At 43.7% G+C, this 19,091-nt stretch overlaps 2 long non-coding RNA genes across 2 annotated transcripts; both read right to left on the bottom strand.

Annotated features, from left to right (window-relative positions):
- Positions 1-9,475: 9,475 nt before the first annotated feature.
- On the bottom strand, positions 9,476-10,947 carry LOC147244452 (uncharacterized). Its single transcript, XR_015110499.1, has 4 exons — positions 10,807-10,947; positions 10,347-10,426; positions 10,096-10,209; positions 9,476-9,595 (listed from the first exon to the last, which is right to left on the bottom strand). It is a non-coding gene; the product is annotated as an uncharacterized LOC147244452 (long non-coding RNA).
- Positions 10,948-10,949: 2 nt separating this feature from the next.
- LOC147244451 (uncharacterized) lies at positions 10,950-11,574 on the bottom strand. The gene is made up of 3 exons (XR_015110498.1): positions 11,541-11,574; positions 11,355-11,452; positions 10,950-10,966 (listed from the first exon to the last, which is right to left on the bottom strand). It is a non-coding gene; the product is annotated as an uncharacterized LOC147244451 (long non-coding RNA).
- Positions 11,575-19,091: the final 7,517 nt, after the last annotated feature.

Here is a 19,091-nt window from a genome sequence, read left to right as displayed (position 1 = left end):
TGATAATCTTCTCAGGCCATCCATGCTGTCCTATGCCTGGTCTTTCTATTAGGGCCTCTCCAATAAAAGCCTCCAGATATTTGGCTGTGTGGGCCTGCCTTTTTTCAATCCCCTTGAGGATTAGAGATGAACCATTTAGGTTTAAAATCTCAGTGAGTTGCCACCTGTTTCTGTGCTTCATATTTGCTGAATTTAGCTCTGACCAGCATATGTTTGAGATTTTTACTCCTCCTCAGCATGGAAATGGTTCTGAACCAGCGAAGAGAGCATGATTGTTCATCAGTCTGTTTTCAGTTGATTATACAAAGATGAGTTTATATTAAAGAAGGTGACAACCACCAAGCACTGCTTGCACTTTTTTCTCCTTCCACAATATCGCTGTCCATCTGCGGCCGCTGCCCAACACCTGCATTGACGAAGTTAGGGTCTGAGTGGAAGCAGGAGAGACTGGAAGAGAAGTGACAGAAACTTAATGTGCTGGGGTAAGGATTAAATTGTAATTCAATTAGAATTTTTAACATCTAATGAAAAAATTATCTTCATAGAAAAATTGACTGGATCTTTGCATAATGATCCGTGGTGCTGTTTTAGGCAATTTTGCTTTTCTTGCCATAGCAACAACAACATTCCAATCACTAAAGCCCACAGGGAGGCCACTGAGCACAATTTAGTGGCATTTGCATATATGTGATCAAGGCATGAGGCGCAAGACATATATTATTAGGGTTAGTCCTTGTAGGTACATTAACTGTTTGCATTAAATTACATCTACTCACAGTGACCAGTAATCTTTCTTTCAAAGAACAGGATGAGAGCCAATTTATGTTGGGATCCCCTCAAAAACACAACTTCTTAAGTTGATGAGCGGATGTGATGCACATGTGCAGTCCGCATAATTGGTGCAAAGGTGGTTTTTATCCCTACAAACAAGCATATGAAACAGCATGGCTGTCAGGGTCCTGACAACAACTGCTTGATATGTTGATGATATGGTAGTGCATGATGGTCGTAGTGAAGAACCCTTTCTGGAACAGGCAAAATGTCAACTGCACTATATTTAATCAAACGATGTGATAAGATGGAACTTTATCCGTCTGACAGGGCTTTCATGAATGACCTGGTAAGTTTAGGTTCTTTTTTTTCAGCCATACAAGACATTGTTACAGTCTGGGTTCTACTCACCTCAACTCTCTGTAGTTTTCAGCTCCACCTCACCTGTCTACCAGCCACTCCTTCATCAGCCAACTCCATTCACCTGTGCACACAGCTGCTCCTGATCACCAAAAACTGGTATATAGACTGACCCTCTCCAGTCACTTATCCTAAGGTTGTTCAGTGACATTAACAAGAGACTTGTCAGCATTCTTCAAACTGAGTTCCCAGTTACGGCTCTGGCTGTTCACTGTCCCTCTATGTCGCCTCCTGGTAGGCTAATCACCTCAGCCTTTTGGCCCTGACCACCTGCGTTATCCCTGCATTCCTGGTTCTTGTTTGCCTTTCTCTTGGGCTGCTTTGTGCATCCCAATGACAGCGTGGTTGTGTGATTTTAGCCTTCATCTCCATGGTGGCTCATTGTGATACTAGACTCAAGTTCTGTTTGATTTTGTCTCTAGTTAGTTCTGTAACATGCCGCTGCACAGCTAACAGACTCTCCTTGCAGCTCTCATTGTACTGTTTCCTGTGTTGCCCCTCGGACCTGTATTCCACTCATTAATATATATTAAAAGTCATTACCAACTACATCTGCCCGGCGTTTTGCTGCATTTGGATCACTGCTTTACCCATAGCAGAATTGTGAGCTAGCTTGGACTGGCAAATGATAGCAGATTTGGTCCTGAGACCCACCAATATGGGGAAAGAAATGGAGACATGAGATGGGGTGGGTTCTCTGTGTCACTTGGAACGCACCACCACTCACTCACTCACTCAGCCAACCTCCTCTGCTAATCAGTCTCAATCACCTGCGCCTGTCCCCACGCTATTTAGGGCTGTGTCCGAATTGCCAAGTAGGTGGGATCGTAGGTCTCAGAGTAGGTCGTAGACTGTCCGAAACCACAACTGGCGCGAGTAGCGACCGACTTCGCAACCTTGTTTCCAGGCTAAACACGCCCACATCATAGGTCGGTTCAGGTGCACCCTACGGAGCTACCTATGGCCCACAATGCACCGCGGACTTCTTCTTTGTCCCCGAAGAACTTGTGGACCCGCAATCCAAATTTGCACCACCAACAGCCTCCCATTCTGATGAAACACGAGCGTCAGCTGGTTGCAGTGATAAAGCCATGGAGGAGCAGCAGGAGCAGGCAGGGCTACATTACAGATGTAAGTTGCAATGAATTCACTCCCTCATCAATCTGCAGTCATGTCACAATTACTGGTTGTCATATATGCATAAGTCAAGAGTCAACTTACTTGGGTAGATATATGCCTACTGAGTGCACGCCAGTGCTTGGTAGCACAACTACCATGCTTTTTGATCTCCACATGAGGGAACAATGCAAAATATAATTGTACTGCCACTTGGCATCCTTGAATAGCACTACAGGAGGCTAATGATACACAATCATAACCCTTACAAACACCATTCCAATTTTCCAGCCAACAACCTTTAATGTAAAATGACTTAGGGGACAGAGGGCAGACCCAAACAACAGTCGGGTCACTACCTGCACCACCTTTTTACAAAGTTTTCAATTCCAGTTACATGTGTGTTTCTTAGGGACAGATGAACAGACCTGATCAGGTGGCGCAACAGTCATGAGCGTCTCTTCACAGGAAGACGGAATACAGCCAAAAAAGGTTCTGAGCGATAACTTTGTATCATGATGAACAGTCTAATTCTGTACAAGCTCAATGTGACGTGCTCATTCATACCCATTTCCTTGCTACCTTGTGTATTTTGGATGGAGGAAAGTGTAAATCACAGATGTACCGACCACACAGTCAGTGTCATATGTAATGGAAAAAGATAAATGCTGCCACAAATATGCACTGTTGCCCACACTGAGGTTGGCCCCACAAGGGTCAAAGGTCTTTACAGGCAATAAAACAGTTTGTTTTCCCTTCTCTTAAGGCCTGAAATATGAAATGTTTTACCTAACAGTTTTGGCTGTCGTGTGATGTCATCTGTGGTGTGTTGTATATGGTTTTTCCAACCCACCTGAAATTGTGGGTCTCTACAGGCAATTTGCTCTTGATCATGTCATGAATATTTACAACCATGTTCATCAGCTACAAACTTGCAATAATTGTGATAACTTCTCTGGCCTTAGGAAGTTCTTGCAGGACAGCCCCAGCCAACCCAGGCACTTGAATGCTTCCCAAATAAAATGGGACAACCTGCGGGAGAAATATAGGGTATGTTGGGCCAACATTTGTCATTAACGTTCTGCTGTCCTGTTAATCATTGAGGTTAATGTCCATGTACTAATGTCCTACAGAGACTGAAGGCTCCCAGGACGGGTGTCAGCACTGAGGGAGGTGAGGATACAGCAGCATCCTGGCCATGGTTCCCGCTGATGGATGAGGCATTGGGGGAGAGGCCCAATGTCACACCACCATGCCTCATCACCTCAGCTGGCCAGGATGCTGCTGTACCTTCCAGCTGCCCTCCACATCCACACAACCCTCCACCTCCACACCAGCCTCCACCTCTGCCTCCACACCAGCCTCCATGTCTCCGGCAGCTGACCCTCACTCCAGGGACCGGTCCCCACAGAGGCCAAGGAGGAGGAGAAGGAGGACAAATATAGAGGACATTTGACAGGAGCTGGAGGACGGAATGGAGGAGCAGGAGAGGGAGGCACAAGCCAGGGAGGACAGAAGATGGAGAGAAGAAAGAAGAGAGAGGAGAGAAGCTAGAAGGGACAGGGAGGCAGCGGAAAGAGAGGAGCGTTAGAGTCCTAGAAATGTTAGGAAAAAGGTAAATGAGTAGGTGTTTTTCTGTTTATAGTGTTTCTTTTATGCTTTTTGTCATATTATGTGGGAAGCCAACATTAATGTTACAGTTTTAAGTTCACAAGTGCCTCTGTTGTATTTGTATGCTTGAATGTAAAGCACATTCTTACAATATGGCCCTCTCCCCATTCTGTGGAGCAGGGTTTTCAGACTGTTCATAACTGTTTTGAGAGCCTCGGCTATTTAGTGTTTCAAGATGAAAATAAACACTGCTCCAATTTTCTACGAGCCTGCTGTCCCCTCTTTCTGAAAACCAAGCCACCTGATGTTCCATCGACCTCTGACCTGTTTTCTACCCCTCTTGCTGAGCATGTGTCCTTTACATACATGCCTTTTTGAGTCCAGATTTTCATGTTTTTCACTTTATGACTTTTGGAATGCGTTCTGTGCGCTCGTGCTGAGAAAAGCACTATATGGCAGATTCGTTATGTCAGTTTTACTTTCATACATCAGTAAGCAGTCTAAAGATAAATGGCAAAATTAAACATGCTTATGCAAATGTACAGGGCAAGACCAGGCCACCAAGATGATGTGAAAGGTCGCATTTTTACGTCTCCATGCATCTTTGCTCATTGTGACTGTGGCTCTGCAAGGCTCCTGTCAGTCGGAGTCCATCGATGCCAACAGTTTACCTTCGACCTGAATAAACTTCTGTATACTTTTGGAACTGAGATTCTCTGAAGAGTTTGTGTGACGCTAAGAAAGGAACCCAACTTTAGAACCTTGTTAGGAAACATGCGTGAGAAAGAATCACACTGCCAGGTACAATTTTACTTCACAATTTATTCATTACAAAAACAAAGTAAAACACAAACCACAAAGAATTCAATCATAAAATGGCAAGCTGAACACCACCATGCCCAACATTTGGCAGTTAATGGATGACCCAGTGAACCTGAACCCCAAGCTTCTCCTCTAGCATCTCTCTCTTGCTACCTCAACTGCTGCCCTCGACCTCAACGTGACCCATGACTGGTCGAAAGACATTGAACAAAAAGACAAAATCAACAATAATCATGATCCTGCAGGACAGCCACTGCAACGACTGGGGCAGAAACTGCTGCCACATAAGTATAGGGTGGCGGTCCATCCTCGTCAGGGGGAGGATCAGCCTCAAAGAGGTCACCGTCGTCCATGCAGATGTTGTGGAGGATGGCGCAACAGGTGACCACCTGCGATGCAAACGCTGGCTTCACCTCAAGGGCCCTGAGGAAGATGGACCGAAAACGGGCCTTCAGCATTCCAAATGCCCATTCTATGACATTCCTGGCCTTCCCATGTGTGGCGTTGAACCTGGCCTGCACTGGTTTTGTCACAGGCTCCCGGTAAGGCGTCAGGAGGCAGATGGGTGATTAACAGGTTGAAACTTCCAACCAACAGGGTTGCAAGCAAAATATTTTGCTGGGACTTTTCTGTTGGGGGTGAATGGGTGTCAGAGATATGTGATGTGCTGTTTGATAACGGATTTGAGGATAATTATCTTAGAATGGAAACTGTATACTTAGAAGGGCCGAAAAAACGAATCAGGATTAAACATTTCTGCAAATTCTGCAAATTAACCTTCTGCAAATTCTGCAAAAACCAAAACTCAGAACTTATTGTTTAATTAAAAAGGATTTTAAATGTGAGAAATATGTTAAATATAATTTGCCTAAGAGTAAGAGGTGGTAAATGTACTTAATTTTATAGAGCGCTTTTCTACCTCAGCAGCACTTAAAGCTCTTTACAGTGTCGTCTCATTCACTCGTTCACACACACAGATGGTGGAGGCTGCTATGCAATATGCCAACCTACTCATCAGGAGCAATTATGGGTTCAGTATCTTGCTCAAGGACACTTTGACATGGTCACCGGGGTCAGGGATTGAACCAGCGACCCTTTGGTTGCCAGATGGCCACTCTTCCCCTGAGCCATGTCGCCCATATCACCACTACATATTGAAACAGGAAGATACAGAGGTGTGTCTGAAAAGAGAGCCTGTGAATATTGTGAATTAAATGTGGTTGAAAATGAAATTCACTTGATTTTGTATTGCCCTCTATACCATGATTTTAGACAAGCTTGTTTAGAAACGTCCCTACTCATAATTTTGATTTACTCAGTATGGAGGATAGTGCTGTAATTGAATTTCTTTTTGATAATGTTTTTCCTCTCGCTGACTTTATCTCCAAAGCATGGGATCTGAGAAGAAAAATTACATATAACTGATATATTTTTTAATATTAGTTGAAATTGTATCAAATTTTGAGGAAGAATTATCTTGATGTAGAACTGTCTATGGTGATGAAATGGTGTCTTCTGGACCTCTGGACCCTCTCTCTGTCCCTCGGTTACAATAAGTGGCTGTGTGTGTGTTCATGTGTTTGGATATGTGGAAGAGTGACTGTAAATATAACTTTCTGGAATGTGTACCTTATTTTTTGGTTAGATTTAATGTGTCTGTATAATCCCATATGGGATGGGTCATGCCAATGTGCAGACATGAAAATAAAATATTCATTCATTGTAGATTTGAAAATTTTTGGGCTCTTATCTTTTTTAACATGGCTGTCCTGGCTATAATTTTGCCCCTGAGAACAGCCTTGGAAGCATCCCATAGTATACTGGGGTTAACATAGCCATTATCATGTTCTTGTAAATATATTCCTAATTCTGTCACCATTGCCGTCAAAAATGTTGCATCATTTAGGAGACCAGTATTGAGCCTCCAAAGTGTTTTACGCTGTCTATCTTCAAAATGTAGCATTACATAAACCCCTGAATGGTCAGAAAGGTCCCTTTGGCCTATTTTGCAGTCTTTGAGTCTATGCAGATCTTTATTATACGTAAAAACATAATCAAGTTTTGAGTGAGTTGCATGCCTCCTGAGTAAAAAGTATACCCAGGGTCATGTCTATGGGTGGTCCTCCACTCATCTTTCAATCCTAATTCACTAAGGGCCCTATTAATTAGTTTTTCTGAACGGTTCTTTTTCCTGTTAGTGTAGGTTGTATCTAATACAGGATTAAGAATTGCATTAAAATCTACAGCACAGATTAGTGTTCCATATGTCTCTAATGCGATCAAATTAAATATTTTTCTAAAGAATGAATCTTCAGTCCCAGGAGGAGCATAAATGTTAAATAGTGTGACTTCCTTCTGATCTATTTTACCTTTTACCAGGACAAACCTGCCTTCTTTATCTTTTATTTCAGACATTTATTCAAATGGGGTTGAGTTTGAAATTAATATACCAACTCCCCTTTTTTTCCCCTTCCTGTAAGATGAAGAAAGTATTCCTGAAACCTAGCTTCTTCAATTTTTCATGCTGAGCACCTGACATATGAGTCTCCTGCTAAAATGCTATATTCATCTTTTCCCTTTTCATTTTAGTACGTTTAATTGGATTGTTCAATCCATTTACATTAAGCGAGAGTATGTTATAATATTGATAATGCATTGTACACACCATCGTTCTCAGTTACTTGTAACTTCCCAGACCTCAGATAGTAAAAAAGAACATTGAACAGAAAAAGAAAAGTGTCAAAGAACAGAACTCCCAACAAAAAAGGCAACATATCGCCTTTAGCAATGAGAGAGGTACGACCACTGCAACAACAAAAAAGCTGGTGAGTGTCTCTATACAGTCTGTAGGTATCAGTGATTCTAACAAAGTCCAAAAGAAAGGGAAGTCGATCTCCACCCTGCGGTACTCCTTCAATCTCTCACACACCTGTTGCTGGAAGTGTTTTTTATCTCCTCCACGTCGCAGCTCAGTCACATCCCATGGCAACAATTTGGCTAGCGTTTCTTCCATGATGCCATCTCCTGTACTCTCGCAGACTATGGTGTCCACGTTGAACCCCCGTTTCTTCAAATCCTCTGCTGCTTGTGTGGTGTTGTATACAACTGTGCCCCTCTCGAAGTGAACTCGCATTCGAGTTAAAGGAGTTTGGAAGCGTATTCCTTTTTCCTTCAATGTCTTCTTGATAGGGGCATACTCCTTTCTCTTCTTTTCTTTTACGGCAGCGTAATCATGATCAAAAACCACTTGTTTGTTCTTGTAATTTGTCCCATCTTCCAGGCTGCATAGCGTATGCTTTCTTTGACAGAGAATTGGAGAAAACAAACCACCATGGAGCGCGGGGGAGCACTTTTAGATGGCTTCGGTGCTAGGGCACGGTGTGCTCGCTCTATTCCCAGATCACTACCCCAGTTCGGGTCGATGGCTTCCCCAAGTTGCGTCTTGATCAGATCCACCATGAATGCAGCTGCAGAAGTGCCTTCAGCCTCCTCAGGGATACCATAAATTCGGATGTTGCGTCTTGAATGGCCTTCCATTTCAGTTGCTTTACTCTGCAGTGTTCTCTGGTTAGCTAGCAGCTGAGTGAGAGCACCCTTAACGCCTATATCCTACCGCTCGGTACTGGCCAAATTCTTCTCGATCTGTCCAACTCGCTTGACTACCTCTTCTAACTGGCTGGTCACATCTTGCATTTTTCTGTGTATTTCTGACGTGAACTCATCCATTTGCTTTTTCATATCCTCCCAGAAATATTTACAAAATTCCAGTAGGTGATTTTTCAACTCTGTTCTAAGAGTGTCCCATCCTGCAGCTACAACTGCACTTACTGCTTCTCGTATGGTGCCCAAGTTTATGCTTTCCTCGTGGCCTCCATCTTGTGTAGTTTCATCATTTCCAATTTCCTTCTCCGTGTCTCGACCTTTTTGCATTCGACTGTTGGCGAGGGAACACCAGTGGAGCACTGACTGACTTGACTATCAGCCGTCTTTCGCTACTGCTTGGTCAAGCCAGCCGCTCCTGAATTTGCGGTGCGCTACTATCAAGGTTGCTCCGGAGCTAATGCCGAGGCTTTATGCTACAACAATAGAATGGGCCAACCTTCTGGGTTTCAAAATAAAATATATTGTATGACAAAATGGTGCCACAATTCTGGGTTTTATGAGAGGTGTGTCTCAAGCAGCGTGTCTGTTAAAATGATTCAGCATTGATTTGGAGTCATCAAGTCATATAACTTCCAGGGTATTGAGGTAAATTCTCAGTTTATAATAAATATTTAATTTAATTTTGGAAACCATTAAAAGCTGCTTTAAAGAGTTGTGTCTGAGCCAGCCTGTCTGTCTAAGTGATCCACCACTGATTTGGAGTCAACAAATCACATGACCCCAGAACTATTGAAATCTGATCATTAATTTTCAAAAACTTTCAGTGCTGTGTCTTTCAACAGCTGTGTCTCACACAGTCTAACTAGACAGGTGATTCTGCACTCATTTGGGGTCGTTAGGTCACATGACCCCAGAGCTATTGAGAAGAAATACCGCATATTAATTTTCAAAACCTTTCAATGCTGCTTTCAAGAGCTGTGTCTCACACAGCCCAACTAGACAAGTGACTCTGCAGTCATTTGGGGCCATTAGGTCACATGACCTCAGAGCTATTGAGCATAAATAGTGCATTTTTCATATTACACAACACAGCCATTTTCATGAAGCTCAACTGCACAGGCACTTTATTTTGGGGGGTTTATTCCTGGCAAACACAACAATTCCACAGATCTGCGGTGGCATGTTCCAAGGCTGCAGCATCCATGGTTATGCACTCCAAATGGAACCAATGGCAACAGGTGTCACTTTGAATCTGTAATAGGCCAGCAAGAATAGAAGTTAATATTTAATCATGATGGACAACAAACAAAAATTGTGTTTATCTAATAGAATAATTAAGTTTTTTGTGCCCTTTCTTTACATATGGAAGCTGCAACACGAAAAATTTCCACATTAAATTTACCGTGGACTGAATCTCTAGATGTTTCTCTTTCATGGATTTTTTTTTTTTTTGGTCAATGTCATCCGTTTTAAAATAAGGCATAAAAATTGCTCTGAGGTAACTGTTAATAACTGTGAATTTCTCTCTGAGATGAATTAAGTATCTACCTACCTATCTACCTGTTACTTCTGTGCAACTAGTTTCTGGGTTAGAAACTAAAATGAAATATAAACTATTATGATTAACCACCACAAATAATTGTGCATATAAAAATAAATCTACATTTATATAGAAGCATACAGAAATTTACTTTACAAAATGTTTTTATACTACTCAAAAATGGGTCAATGTACATTGAGAATCCTTCTTACCAGAGGCTTCTAGAACTTCGATTGCCAACTGCATTCTCTCCTCAGCCATCCTTTTTGGAGCTGTCCCAAATGACATTTCTGGCATTTTTGGAAAAGCTTTACGTCCTTTGCCATCTAAAAGGTAAAAGAAGTTTGCACAAGTTTCAAAGTCTGACAACAATTTAACTTCAATTGGAATAACAAATTAATCACTTTAAAAAACTAGATGGCCTTAGATTGTTAAAGTGTTGGATAAACCTTAATGACAATACCTCCACAGCTGGACCCTCTCCACTGAACATCCACCCAGTCACTCTTTCTGTGACATGTCCTCCGTATTTTGAAGTACTCACTGCATCCAAAAAGTTATAAGTTGTTAATCTAATGAATTTGCACTTATACATTATACATCTAAAAACTTTTCTGAAAAAGTATTTATGAAACAATCTTCACGGCAGGAGTGCACGAAATGCTTCCCAAAGTCATTAAAAAAGTATAAATTAACATGTCAGAAAGACACAAATGCAGACAAAGTGCAAAAGTAAAATCAGCAAAGAAATAAGTTAGTTAGTCAGGAGTCTCACAGCATTAGTCAAGTATCATACATGCCAAAGGCCTGGATCACAAAGACGGCCTGAACAGGTGTGTCTTAAGGGGCCCCCTAAAACTATCTACAAGAGGATCCTCTATCAGGTCCTGAGGGAGAGAGTTCCACAGACGTGGTGCCACAACCTGAGATGCTCGCTCATCCTTAGTCATCAACCACCAGAGGGCCCTGGTCAGATGATCTAAGGGACTGGTTTGGGGTGTGGTCATGGTCGTGGAGGAGGTCACAAATGGAGCTGGGGCCATTGAGAGCTCAAAGGTGATCAGGAACAACCTGGACTGGACTCTGAAGGAGACAGGAAGCCAGTGCAGGTCAGCCAAGATGGGGCTCATGAATGAGCATGTAACTAGTGTCAGTGCCAACACAGAACCCAGAGGAACCCCACAGAGAAGAGGAGCAGGATCAGAACTGAAAGGAACAACTGTCACAGAAAAACATCTCTCACTGAGATAGGAGGCGAACCACTGCAGGGCCGCTCCTGACATGCCTGCCCTGTCTCTGAGACTGTCAAGAAGAATGCCATGATCTTCTGAGTCAAAAGCTGCACTCTGGTCCAGCAGAACCAGGACTGAACATCTGGGTTATCAGAATTCTGAGAAAAAATACATCTTGCAGAAACATGAAGTTTTAAAATAGCTTCAATTGTGCTGGACAGGTAAACTATCTTAATTACCGGCATTTTTTTGCTGTGTCGTCTGATTCTGCACGGAGCGCAACAGAGCAGGCTGACTCAATCAGATACACCAACCTCTGTTCAGCATTGATGTACTGCTAAGAGAAATGGACACATGATATCATTTAAAAGTAATTTATGACCTTTTAGAAAAGAGCTGTATGCAGTGATGATGTATCTACCTACCAGGAACTTCCAGTGAATGTGGCCAGTGTTTACAAATGACACATTGTAATGTTCGAAGTTGACCTGTAAAAAAACAAAAAATGAGAAAATAATACCATTAATAATTTTTCCTGTGAAGGAATAAATCCTAAAATTAATTAATTAATTAATTAATAGAACAAAGACATACTATTTTAGCCCATTTTACAATTTTATTATTATCTTTGCCATCATGTTTAAGATAATACTGCCCCCCATACTATTATACTATTAAATACAGTACAATTCAATCAATTTTTGAGGAGCAGGGAGGTCAGGGGAAGGGCATGTTGCATGAAAGAGCAGACTGAGTATTTAACATACTTGTATTTTCAAATTTCTTTAGTCCTAACACACACATGCTTAAACATTGAAAATAAAAATTAAATCCCACTGTTATACTTTGCTAATACTAAAGGGAAAAAAGGACCTTAGCCAGAGTGTGTTCTCTCTTGCCATGGAGGATTACCCCAGCCACGTAGTGACTCAGAACATATATGGTCCTCCCCAAATTTAATTTAGTGGCAGTGTGGTGAAAGAGGGATTCAATGACCTTAAGATACATTATACACACACAAAGTTATGATAGGTCTTACATAAATAATACAATATCAAATTCAAAGTTATCAACTGTAAACGACTCGGGCCGATCATTGCATTTTTCAGCTTCCAGGGATTTCATTTAACTTTCATGAGGGGTTCAGGTATTTTAATAAAATACTTACCTCTCCTGCAAGCCACTCTTGCGGCCTTAATGTTTGGAACTCGCTGTGATGAATAACAAAACTGTGGCCTGGAATTTGTGAGGGCACCACTGAAACAACTGCTTCAGTGTTTTTTTTCCCCCACAGTGCTGTGACCTGTCAATCAATAAAAAATTACTTCTTTTCAGGAAATGTTAAATGGTCTGTACAGCGTTTTTCTGGTGGCATAACCCAAAGCGCTTCACTGTATACATTAGATTCACACAATAATGGCAAAAAGGCGACACAAAGCGCTCACCATGGCCCATCAGGAGCAGGTCAGGATTCAGTGTCTTGCTCAAAGAAGGCAAATACTGGCCTTCAGGTCGCCATGGCGTTCATGGAACACGTAAAGATGTGATATATGGGCGGAGCCGGATCGCCCAATGGGTGCTGTGGTGTTCAAGGGACACCACAAAATCGGAAGATGTGACATTTGGCTGTCTAGCAGTTTTTCTGCCACACTTGCCGAGCCCACGCACTGCTATGATATTGCACTTTTGTACCCCATGTATTTGTCTTAATTTAATTATTTATGTAGGCTTATTTATCAGTAATTGTGGTTATGTTGCTGTGCTTTTATTATTGTGGTTGGCTACAAGGCAAGGCAAGGCAAGGCAATTTTATTTGTAGAGCCCGTTTTCACAAACAGTTTGTCTCAAAGGGCTTCACATGGCATCATAACAACATCCTCTGCCCTTAGACCCTCACATCGACTGAGGAAAAACTCCATAGAAAACCCTTTTAACAGGGAAAAATCTGAGAAACCTCAGGGTGAGCAACAGAGGAGGGATCCCTCACCCAGGACGGACAGACGTGCAGTAGATGTTGTTACAGACAAGAAAACAGTTTACAATACAAAATGTGGGAAACACGGAAATGTTAATAACAGCTGAAGAAGGAAGCTTCTGGAAGGGGAGGCAGGGAGAGCAAGCCAGCTTGATGGGGGACTGGATGGCAGACTGGTTCATGGAAGGGGAGGCAGGGAGAGCAAGCCAGCTTGATGGGGGACTGGATGGCAGACTGGTTCATGGAAGGGGAGCACAGGCCGGTGTAACAGTAGGGAATAAGAGGGGGGGGGGGGGGGCGATGCAGGCGGCGGTTGGAGCTCTGGTGGATCTGTGGAAACACAGAGAGACTGCGAGACACCAAGGCCAAACTACAAAGTGCAACAAGTAGTGGTAATGACAGTTCAAAAAACGTGCAGGGAGGAGAGGAGGAGAGAGGGGGAGAGGAGAGGAGAGGAGAGGAGGGCTCCATGTAACCTGATGTGTCCCCCAGCAGTCTAAGCCTGTAGCAGCATAGCTATCAATGGTTCAGAGCTACCTGAACCAGTCCTAACTGAAGGCTCTGTCATAGAGGAAGGTCTTAAGCCTGGACTTAAACGTAGTTAAAGTGTCTGCCTCTCTGACCCATGGAGAGATGCTGGTTCCACAGTAAAGGAGCCCGGTAACTAAAGGCTCTACCTCCCAGTCTGTTTTTATTGATACTGGGAATCACTAAAAGACCTGCATTCTGGGAGCGGAGTGCTCTGGTCGGACAGTAGGGACTAATGAGCTCTTTCAAATAGGATGGAGCTTTATCATTGAGAGCCTTATAAGTCAGCAGAAAGAAAGGCTTTCTTTTGGAAAGGAGTTGAGACTGTGACAAGCGTTTGACCTGCAGGGTTTGTGGTCAAAACCATCCCAGTGTGCTTCATTTGACAAAATGACAAAGTTAAAGCAAACACAAAGTATTCCAAGGAGCCCGTGGTATGTAACATCACAGCATCTCATAAAGCTTGTGGTCATACAGGGGCCGGAGATGATTGCTGTCTATTTTCCATCCTCCCAGTCCAAATTAAGTCCATCAAGGGAGACCGTATAATAAACACATGCTCATTTTTGGATCCTGGCAGTACAGCCACTTTTTGTTCAGAACATCTCATGCAAAGGCTCAATCTTGCTGATAGACAAACCAATTTTCTCCTACAAACTATGGAACAGGAAAGGGCTGTCCCAGCATATTCACAACTACTACTCCTACTACGACTTGGAAATATCCAGTTTGGAGACCAATCTTTTCTATAAACTTCCTGAACTCCTCACCCAGAAGAAGATGCCTGTAAGCATGGAAAACATTGTGACTGAAGAAGATTTGGCAAAGTGGCCCTACCTATCAAAGGTAAAGATTCCCGGCATAAAGGCTAATGTGGATTTGTGGATTGGAAGCAACGCTCCCAAGATATTGGGGCCTTGGGAGGTCATAAATAGCCTAATAAGGCCCATATGCTATAAGAACGGCACTGGGATGGGTTATTAATGGCCCTTTGCAAGGAAATGGCAGCAGCTTGGAAGCTGAGGTCCCTTCAGTAGTTGTCAACAGGATTTCTGTTAGCAGGTTGGAAAAAATGCTCAGTGAGCAGTTCAACCACAACTTTAATGAGAGAGCTACAGAGGAAAGGGGGCTCTCAAGAGAGGACATGAAGTTCATGGATATTGTGGAAAGGTCTGCAACACTCACAGAGGCTCATGACAGCTTGAAATTGCCCTTTAAGAAGGATGATGTGTCTCTGCCCAACAACTTCTCTGTGGTGAAACAAAGGTCACTTGGTCTGAAAAGAAAATTCCTTAACGATGAACAGTTTTATGAGGAGTATAAAATAACCTCAATTGAATGATCAGTAAGGTTTAGATTAGTCACAGGTTATGAGCCACAGGCCTTTAAGGTGGCTGTCATCAACCCTTGACTTAAAAAACCTTCTCTTGACCCAGATGTGTTAGCCAACTATAGGCCTATATCCAACCTCCCCTACATCTCCAAGATCCTTGAGAAGGTTGCCCTGGAGCAGCTACATGAACATCTGCACAGCAGCGAGCTCTTTGAAGCCTTCCAGTCTGGATTCAGGGAACACCATAGCACTGAAACAGCACTGGTCAGAGTCTCTAATGATCTTCTTATAGCTACAGACAGAGGTCTTGTCTCTGTGCTTGTCCTTTTGGACCTCAGTGCTGCATTTGACACCATCGACCACAGCATCCTGCTACAGAGACTAGACCATGAAATTGGGATTAAAGGACCTGCCCTAAAATGATTTAAGTCCTACTTATCAGACAGGTTTCAGTTTGTTCATGTTAATAATGACCATTCAGAGTACAGTAGAGTTACATATGGTGTACCACAGGGTTCAGTTTTAGGACCGATTCTCTTCACTCTTTACATGCTCCCTTTAGGTGACATAATCCGGAAGCACTCGATCAACTTCCACTGTTATGCAGATGACACACAACTTTACTGGTTGATGGAGCCAGACGACACAAGCCAGTTTACTAATCTGCAAGACTGCCTAAAAGACATTAAATCCTGGATGTCTTCTAACTTCTTACTGCTAAATTCAGATAAAACTGAGGTCATCGTGTTTGGACCTAAACACCTCAGGGACACCTCTCAAACCAGATCGCTACTCTAGATGGCATCACCCTGACCCTGAGGACAACTGCAAGGAACCTTGGAGTCATTTTTGACCAGGACCTTTCCTTCAGCTCCCACATAAAGCATGTGACTAGGACCGCCTTCTTCCACCTGCAGTATCACTAAGATCAGGAACATCCTTTCCCAGAGTGATGCTGAGAAACTGGTTCATGCATTCATCACTTCTAGGCTGGACTACTGCAACTCTCTCCTGTCAGGATGTCCTAAATACTCCCTAAAGAGTCTCCAGCTGGTCCAGAACGCTGCAGCAAGGGTTTTGACAGGAGTTAAGAAGAGAGAACACATCTCTCCCACTTTAGCTTCTCTCCACTGGCTTCCTGTAGGATCTAGAATCAACTTCAAAATCCTTCTGCTGACTCATCAGGCTCTCAGTGATGAAGCTCCATCCTATTTGAAAGAACTCATTAGTCCCTACTGTCCCACCAGAGCACTCCGCTCCCAGAATGCAGGTCTTTTAGTGACTCCCAGTATCTCTAAAAACAGACTGGGAGGTAGAGCCTTCAGGTACCGGTTCCTCTACTGTGGAACGAGCATCTCTCCATGGGTCAGAGAGGCAGACACTTTAACTACGTTTAAGTCCAGGCTTAAGACTTTCCTTTATGACAGAGCCTTCAGTTAGGACTGGTTCAGGTAGCTCTGAACCATTGATAGCTATGCTGCTATAGGCTTAGACTGCTGGGGGACACATCAAGTTACATGGAGCCCTCCTCTCCTCTCCTCTCCTCTCTTCTCCTCTCCCCTTCTCTCCTCCTCTCCTCCCTGCACATTTTTGGAACTGTCATTACCATTACTTGTTGCACTTTGTAGTTTGGCCTTGGTGTCTCGCAGTCTCTCTGTTTCCACAGATCCACCAGAGCTCCAACTGTCGCCTGCATCGCCCCCCCCCCCCGCCCCCCTTTTATTCCCTGCTATTACACCGGCCCGCGCTCCCCTCCATGAACCAGTCTGCCATCTGTTGTTAACATTTCCATGTTTCCCACATTTTGTATTGTAAACTGTTTTCTTGTCTGTAACAACATCTATTGCACGTCTGTCCGTCCTGGGTGAGGGATCCCTCCTCTGTTGCTCACCCTGAGGTTTCTCAGATTTTTCCCTGTTAAAAGGGTTTTCTATGGAGTTTTTCCTCAGTTGATGTGAGGGTCTAAGGGCAGAGGATGTTGTTATGATGCCATGTGAAGCCCTTTGAGACAAACTGGTGGTGAAAACGGGCTCTACAAATAAAATTGCCTTGCCTTGCCTAAGGGCTATGCAGAACAAGTACCTGCACAGCAGCTTGACTGTGGCAGGGGCAAGGTTTGGTATATCCCTCACCACGGTATATATCATCCAAGGAAGAGGACTCTGTGGGTGGTGTTTGACTGTGGTGCAGCATGCAAGGGAACATCGTTGAACCAACAGCTCTTGCAAGGTCCCAACCTCACAAGTACATTGTTTGGGGTCCTCATTAGGTTCAGGCAGGAACCAGTAGCAGTTATGGGTGAGCAAGCAAGGTTTCATCAGGTCAAGGTTGCTGAGGAGGATAGAGACTTCCTGGGCTTTTTGTGGTGGCCGGAGGGAGATCTAACTAAGGAGCTGGCTGAGTTTCGTATGACTGTCCATCTGTTTGGTGCTGTGTCCTCTCCAAGTTGTGCTAGCTTTGCTTTGAGGAAAACAGCAGATGACAATCAGTCCAACTTTCCAGCTGCAGTGGTTCAAGCAGTCAATGAGAACTTTTATGTTGATGTCTGTCTGAAGAGCATGGTCTCTGAAGAGGAAGCCACCCTCATGGTCAAAAATCTTTCTGCTCTCTGTCAAAAGGGAGGTTTCACTCTGACCAAATGGATTAGCAACAATTGCACCATGTTGCAAACCTTTTTCTGAGGAACACAGAGCCAAAGATCTGCATGAACTTAATCTGGATAGAAACAAACTCCCTGTCGAAAGAGCTCTTGGGTTGCAGTGGTGTGTTGAGACTGATGCACTTAACTTCAAGATGGAGGTCAAACAAAGACTTGCACCAGATGGGGAATGTTGTCTGTCTCTAGTTCTTGTATGATCCTGTGGGGTTTCTTGCACCAGTTGGGTTGCCCACAAATGTCATGCTACAGGAGCTTTGTAGAAGAAGTTTTGGATGGGATGAGACCATACCCCAGGACATCTTGCATCAGTGGACAAGATGGATGGAGGACCTGGATATGCTGTTTGAGTTTAAGGTTGAAAGGTCCATTAAACTTAAGGGATTTGGACATCCCATACATGTTCAGCTACATCATTTTTCGGATGCTAGTGAAGCAGGATATGGAGCCGTCACCTATCTCAGGATGCAGAACAACAGAAATGACGTCCATGTTGCATTCCTGATGGGTAAGGCTAGAGTTGCACCTTTAAAGACTGTTACTATTCCTCTCTTGGAGCTGACTGCTGCTGTCCTGGCTGTGCATATTGACCTCATGCTTAAGGCAGAGCTGAAGCTCCAGCTGCAAGAATCCGTTTTTTGGACGGACAGCACTTCTGTCCTGAAATATATCATGAATGAAGACAAGTGTTTCCATACGTTTGTAGCCAATAGGATCACAGCTATCAGAGAAGCCACTAGAGCTGCACAATGCCGGTATGTGAGCCCTAAGGAAAACCCTGCAGATATTGCATCCAGAGGAGGGAGAGTTGGAGATTTCATTCATGACAACAGGTAGATTGAGGGTCCAAAGTTCTTGTGTAAACCAGAAGGGGACTGGCCGGCAAACCTGGTAGAGACTGTGATAGCAGCTGATGACACAGAGGTCAAGAAGGAAGCCATGGTGAACATCATTAATGTGGAGGGCTCACCTGATGCCACTGGGCAGCTAATGGCCTACTTTTTAAATTGGATGAAGCTAAAGGTATCTGTTGCCTGGTTCATGAAGCTGAAAGGCAAGGCAAGGCAAGGCAATTTTATTTGTAGAGCCCATTTTCACCACCAGTTTGTCTCCAGGCTTCATGGCATCATAACAACATCCTCTGCCCTCAGAGCCTCACATCGACTGAGGAGAAACTCCGTACAAAACCTTTAACAGGGAAAAATGGGAGAAACCTCAGGGTGAGGAGGGGAGGAGGATCCCTCACCAGGAGGGACAGACGTGCAGTAGATGTTGTTACAGACAAGAAAACAGTTTATAACACAGAATGGAGGAAACATGGAAATGTTGATAACAGTTGATGAAGGAAGTTTCTGGAAGGGGAGGCAGGGAGAGCAAGCCAGCTTGATGGGGGACTGGATGGTAGACTGGTTCATGGAAGGGGAGCCAGGGAGAGCAAGCCAGCTTGATGGGGGACTGGATGGTAGACTGGTTCATGGGAGGGG

Source organism: Aulostomus chinensis, chromosome 19 (assembly GCF_037954235.1).
Source record: "Aulostomus chinensis isolate RoL2024-O1b breed Wild chromosome 19, RoL_Achi_v1.0, whole genome shotgun sequence".
In the NCBI taxonomy this organism is placed as follows: Eukaryota; Metazoa; Chordata; class Actinopteri; order Syngnathiformes; family Aulostomidae; genus Aulostomus; species Aulostomus chinensis.
The sequence above is the reverse complement of the archived record's forward strand: the minus strand, read 5'-3'. Positions and strand labels throughout refer to the sequence as shown.